Consider the following 7474-nt stretch of genomic DNA (forward strand, 5'->3'; position numbering starts at 1 on the left):
GCTATGAATAAAAATTCGTTAGTTTTTTTTTTTTTAAATATTAAAGTTGTATTTGTAAAAATAGAATAGGCTCTAATAAAGACATTTGCCTTTTGGCCATTTCAAAAAAAAAAATCTTTTTTTTCGACTCAAATAAATATTCATTAAACTGAATGAACTAGGGTGATATTAATAATCTTCCGGTTTACAGAAAAGCACTTTAGTTTTTTTTTTAAACTGGTGTATAAAATAGGAGAGTTGTCGACACTGTTTTAACCAGTCCCAAAACAGATTTATGTTTTATTTGACCTAATCAATATAAACCCAGTGAATCAGGTTATAATATTTTGAATCTTCCGGGTTTCGGAAAAACTAGATATATATCATTAAATTTTCATTACATTCAGTACAATGTAACGTCATCCCATTGGTCCAGCCGTAGCAACATGAGTTTTGTTCATTTCTCGATGAATGTAAAAATAACATTGTCAGGGAACGTCATAGCTGATGATATCGCTTTATATTGGTGCTTTATCTTACTGAGCGTTATTGTTTAGAAAAAAAAAAATTCAAATAAAATATGAACTTTTAGTGTTATTATTAGTATGTATGTTTCAAATTTATTTATAAGTACTGTCTGTTATTTCTCTCATGTTCATAGATCTGAGTATATAAAAAACAAAATCATCGGCAAACTTCACCAATTCACACAGTTTGGGGCTGATTTTTTTTTTTTCATACCCTGATGAACGTAAAAGAAATAACAGACAATCGTAACGTTTATATAATTTGTTTCTTTGAAACTGGTCTAGCTGATTAATGTTCCTAGAAGTACATGTATTTCAACAGCCAATTGATCAGCATTACTTGTCTGTTCTTCAAACTGTTTTACTCAACACTATACTAAAGATGAAGGCTTTTTTTTACAGTAATTGAATGACGTTTTTCTCTCACCATAATGGACAACATGTGGTGTGAAGCAGAAAAGTGTTAAAGATTTAATGTTAAACTTGCAAAGCAGAAGTAAGGAATAGAGTTTTCATTAGAAAGCGTGATGTGTGGATTACTCAAACCTGCTGCCGTAAGTGCCGTGTAAGCTGTGTTGTGCTGAGAGGGATTTCATATTTGTTTTCATTCTGACAAGCGTGAAAAGATTAAATGGAAGTTCCGATCTTTTATGTTGTCACCTAAAACCCATCCTACTTCCTTCGACAGTGGCTTCCCAATTAACCAGGTGCCAGTGGCATGGATGGTTTCTCGGTTAGTGCAACACCGAGATTATATCGGGGTCCTTTTGGCCGAGTTAATTAACACTTGGCAAGTTCTCACCAAGGTGATTCTCGACTCCGCAGTCAGCAGGAATAATTAATAAATGAGTATATAATGATAGTAACTACTGGTAAACGATGTTGGTGTCTATATTAAATTTACTGTTCTGATTGTCTGGAGAATTGATCAAATAACATACAAGAATTACACATTAACATGCAGACAGAACAAAACAATGATGTACTGAGTGATAAAAGAAACAAGTCCTGGCATGAAGTACTGAGAGTGAACATGTGAACATGTATCACAAGTCATGTATCACAAGCCATTATCACAAGTCATGTATCACAAGCCATTATCACAAGTAATATATCACAAGCTATGTATCACAAGCCATTATCACAAGTCATGTATCACCAGTTATATATCACAAGCCATGTATCACAAGTCCTGTATCACAAGCCATTATCACAAACCATTATCACAAGTCATGTATCACAAGCCATTATCACAGACCATTATCACAAGTCATGTATCACAAGTCATTATCACAAGTCAGTACCACAAGTCATGTATCACAAGCCATTATCACAAGTCATGTATCACAAGCCATTATCACAAGCCATGTATCACAAGTCATGTATCACAAGTCATGTATCACAAGCCATGTACCACAAGCCATGTAGCACAAGTCATGTATCACAATCCATGTATCACAAGTCATGTATCACAAGCCATTATCACAAGCCATTATAACAAGTCATGTATCACAAGCCATGTAGCACAAGCCATGTATCACAAGCCATGTATCACAAGCCATGTACCACATGCCATGTACCACGAGCCATGTACCACGAGCCATGTACCACGAGCCATGTACCATGAGCCATGTACCACAAGCCATGTACCACAAGTCTTGTACCACAAGCCATGTACCACAAGCCATGTACCACAAGCCATGTACCACAAGCCATGTACCACAAGCCATGTACCACAAGCCATGTACCACAAGTCATGTATCACAAGCCATGTACCACAAGCCATGTACCACAAGCCATGTACCACAAGCCATGTACCACAAGTCTTGTACCACAAGCCATGTACCACAAGTCTTGTACCACAAGCCATGTACCACAAGTCATGTACCACAAGCCATGTACCACAAGTCTATGTACCACAAGCCATGTACCACAAGTCATGTACCACAAGCCATGTACCACAAGCCATGTACCACAAGCCATGTACCACAAGTCATGTAGCCATGTAACACATGCCATGTATCACAAGCCATGTAGCACAAGTCATGTACCACAAGCCATGTACCACAGCCATTATCACAAGTCAGTCTTGTACCACAAGCCATGTACCACAAGCCATGTACCACAAGCCATGTACCACAAGCCATGTACCACAAGCCATGTACCACAAGCCATGTACCACAAGCCATGTACCACAAGCCATGTACCACAAGTCTTGTACCACAAGCCATGTACCACAAGCCATGTACCACAAGCCATGTATCACAAGCCATTATCACAAGTCTTGTATCACAAGTCTTGTACCACAAGCCATGTACCACAAGCCATGTACCACAAGCCAATGTACCACAAGTTATGTATCACAAGCCATGTATCACAAGCCATTATCACAAGTCTTGTATCACAAGTCTTGTACCACAAGCCATGCCATGTACCACGAGCCATGTACCACGAGCCATGTACCACAAGCCATGTAGTCTTGTATCACAAGCCATGTACCACAAGCCATGTATCACAAAGCCATGTATGTACCACAAGCCATGTACCACAAGCCATACCACAAGTCATGTACCACAAGCCATGTACCACAAGTCTTGTACCACAAGCCATGTACCACACGTACCACAAGCCATGTACCACATGTACCACAAGCCATGTACCACAAGCCAGCCATGTACCACAGCCATGTACCACAAGCCATGTACCACAAGCCCACGAGCCATGTACCACGAGCCATGTACCACAAGCCATGTACACAGCCGAGCCATGTACCACGAGCCATGTACCACGAGCCATGTACCACAAGTTATGAGCCATGTACCACATGAGCCATGTACCACAAGCCATGTACCCATGTACCACAAGCTGTACCACAAGCCATGTACCACAAGCCATGTACCACAAGCCATGTACCACAAGCCATGTACCACAAGCCATGTACCACAAGCCATGTACCACAAGCCATGTACCACAAGCCATGTACCACAAGCCATGTATCACAAGCCATGTACCACAAGCCATGTACCACAAGCCATGTACCACAAGTGTACCACAAGCCATGTACCACAAGCCATGTACCACAAGCCATGTACCACAAGTCATGTACCACAAGCCATGTACCACAAGCCATGTACCACAAGCCATGTACCACAAGTCTTGTACCACAAGCCATGTACCACAAGCCATGTACCACAAGCCCACCAAGCCATGTACCACAGCCATGTCATGTACCACAAGCCATGTACCACAAGCCATGTACCACAAGCCATGTACCACAAGTCTTGTACCACAAGCCATGTACCACAAGCCATGTACCACAAGCCATGTACCACATGTACCACAAGCCATGTACCACAAGCCATGTACCACAAGCCATGTACCACAAGCCATGTACCACAAGCCATGTACCACAAGCCATGTACCACAAGTCATGTACCACAAGCCATGTACCACAAGCCATGTACCACAAGCCATGTACCACAAGCCATGTACCACAAGCCATGTACCACAAGCCATGTACCACAAGCCATGTACCACAAGCCATGTACCACAGCCAGTCATGTACCATGTATCACAAGCCATGTACCACAAGCCATGTACCACAAGCCATGTACCACAAGCCATGTACCACAAGCCATGTACCACAAGCCATGTACCACAAGCCATGTACCACAAGCCATGTACCACAAGCCATGTACCACAAGCCATGTACCACGAGCCATGTACCACGAGCCATGTACCACAAGCCATGTACCACAAGTAGGAACGACTGGTATATCAAAGGCTATGTTATGTGCCGTCCTGTATGTGGGATAGTGCATATAAAAGATCCCTTGCTACAATATATTCTAATGGAAAAATGTTGGTGGTTTCATCTCTAAGGCTATATGTCGGAATTAACAAATGTTTGACATCCAATGGCCGATGATTAATAAATCAATGTGCTCCAGTTAACAAAAAACATTTTAACTGGACGTGAACTATGTTGTGAGACTACAGCTTTATCATCTATAGCTACAACTGAAATTTGACTTTGATGAAGATTTAACCCATCTTTGACAGTATTATATCGCTTTTCAACGTTTTGTGCTCGGGAGTTTTAACTACATGTACTCTGCCAAGGAGATTTTGAGGGATTTTGCATAAAATGGCAGTTGAACTAAATTTGATGGACATCTGAGATATCCAGCAGTGAGTCAAATTTGAATGTGGTTGTTAGTTCCTGCTAGCTGTGTCTTTATGTCGGTTTGATGTTTTAGTTGTGATTATTGCACTCCCATACATTGCATGGTACACATATTTAATTGTTACACCCACTCAGTAAAATGTTAACATTCAGTTTCAAGCATGACTGGTTGGACACTAAAACATCACAGTGGTGCAGTCACTGTAATATCATTTCTGAGAAAGTAATGCTGAAAATGCACTAATACCCTTTCAGAATTGTTAAAGTTTGTTTAGTTTATCGACACCACTAGAGCAGATTGATTTATTCACCATCAGCTATTGGATGTCAAACATTAGGTAATTTTGTCATGTAGTCTTAGAGAGGAAAGCGTAACTTTTTTTTTAGTAGTAGCAAGGAATCTTTTATTTGCACCTTCCCATTGTCAGGATAGCACATACCATGTCCTTTAATATAACAGTTGTGGTGCACTGGCTAGCTGGAATGAGAAATAACTCAATGGACCCATTGACAGGGATCGATCCTAGACTGACTGCGCATCAAGTGAGTGCTTTACCACTGACTTACGTCCCACCTCCTCACGACACTTTAGACTGTGTAACCAATTCACGAACAGAAAGACATTTAGCATGAAACGTTGTGCCTGCTGGACAAAAGGTTTCGGTTTGATGTTAGCAAAGTAAAGTATTGACATTGTTATCGTTATATTTATGTTATCCATGTTTCAATAATTGATTATAATAAAAACTTGAATGGTTTGGTTCTACCGATGTGATGGTCGATTATAAAACTCTATATTCAATAATGTAAGTGTTCCTCCATTTTAGATGATGGAATTAATGGAAATACATCGTATGTCGGGGTGGATTGATGTTTGTTTTCATGTGTACATAAAGAACAAAGATATTAAATATATATTAACGGTACAGTTAGCCATTTGTAGGGTTTATCTTGGTGAACGTGACAATCGGTGCATGCATGGTCCTAATAATTGAAATCTTGTGTTCCTAAAGTTCTAACCGATTCCTACAAACCGTTTATAACTGATGACTGATGATGAAACACCCAACTGATTCCCACCAATATCATTTTATCATCTTTCATTCCATACACAGTCATATTTCAGTTCCAATATCACACACTTATTTTGAAGCCTATACCCTTTTTATTATGTTTCATTCCATATACAAAGTAAAGTAAAGTTTGTTTTATTTAACGACGCCACTAGAGCACATTGATTTTTTAATTGGACGTCAAACATATGGTCATTCTGATAGTTTTTAAGAGGAAACCTGCTGTCACCACATAGGCTACTCTTTTATGACAGGCAGCAAGGGATCTTTTATTTGCACTCCCCACAGGCAGGATAGCACAAACCATGGCCTTTGTTGAACCAGTTATGGATCACTGATTGGTGCAAGTAGTTTATACCTACCCATTGAGCCTTGCAGAGCACTCACTCAGGGTTTGGAGTCAGTATCTGGATTAAAAATCCCATGCCTCGACTTGGATTCGAACCCAGTACCTACCAGACCGATGGCCTAACCACGACACCACTGAGGCTGGTCATCATTCCATTCACAGTCATATTTCAGTTCCAATATCACACACTTATTTTAAATCACATACCCTTTTTATCATACTTCATTCCATATACAGTCATATTTCAGTTCCAATATCACACACTTATTTTAAATCCTATACCCTTTTTATCATACTTCATTCCATATACAGTCATATTTCAGTTCCAATATCACACACTTATGATAAATCACATACCCTTTTTATCATACTTCATTCCATATACAGTCATATTTCAATTCCATTATCACACACTTATTTTAAAGTCTATACCCTTTTTATCATGTTTCTTTCTATATACAGCCATATTTCAGTTCCAATATCACACACTTATTTTAAATCCTATACCCTTGTTATCATGTTACATTCCATACACAATCATATTTCAGTTCCAATATCACAAACATATTTTAAATCCTATACCCTTTTTATCATGTTTCATTCCATACACAGTCATATTTCAGTTCCAATATCACACACTTATTTTAAAGCCTAGCTACACCCTTGTTATCATGTTTCTTTCTATATACAGTCATATTTCAGTTCCAATATCGCACACTTATTTTAAAGTCTATACACACTCTTTTTTTAAGCATCTTCTGTGTTTGTCTTTTAAAATGGTGCCCCTGCGCATGCTGTAACCTCATCGTGGTGCAGGGGTGTAACTTTCTCTTTGAGAATGGCCAATACAGCACAAATTGAAGTTTAGAGTAAAATTCAGTATCCGTAAAATTCTGTGATATTTGTATTTGTATTTTTGCACAGTTCTTTACACTGTTTTTGTTTAAATCTCGAATTTTTATATTGATGTTGATCATCACTTTATTTATTTGCATTACCATAGTTTGACACCCAATAGCCGATGTATTTTTCGTGCTGGGGTGTCGTTAAACATTCATTCATTCATTCATTTAAAATGGTGAAACCGGCGAAATCCAACAGTATATTACCGTAGTAAAGACAATATTGAGTGATACATGTATGTTTGGAAAGCGCCAGTTCGTTGCACCAGATTGTGACAACATCCTGGTGACGGGAAGTTTACTGGTGCAGGAAATTAACGTATTGAACATTTTCCGTAGCACATTTTCTTTTTGTAGGATTTTTATTTTCATTTCTTTTCATAGCGTGTTTTTTATGACGACCTCAGCACACTCTGTATGGAATATCTTAGGAAGGACGTGGCATTGTGGTGGATTAA

General features: G+C 39.0%; 1 protein-coding gene across 1 annotated transcript in view; it reads left to right on the plus strand.

The window, feature by feature from the left end:
• Positions 1 to 7474, plus strand: part of LOC121383699 (focadhesin-like) — a 578322-nt gene that overhangs the window by 240254 nt on the left and 330594 nt on the right. The gene's annotated exons all lie outside the window — the stretch shown is intronic.

Source organism: Gigantopelta aegis, chromosome 2 (genome assembly GCF_016097555.1).
Source record: "Gigantopelta aegis isolate Gae_Host chromosome 2, Gae_host_genome, whole genome shotgun sequence".
Classification (NCBI taxonomy): Eukaryota; Metazoa; Mollusca; class Gastropoda; order Neomphalida; family Peltospiridae; genus Gigantopelta; species Gigantopelta aegis.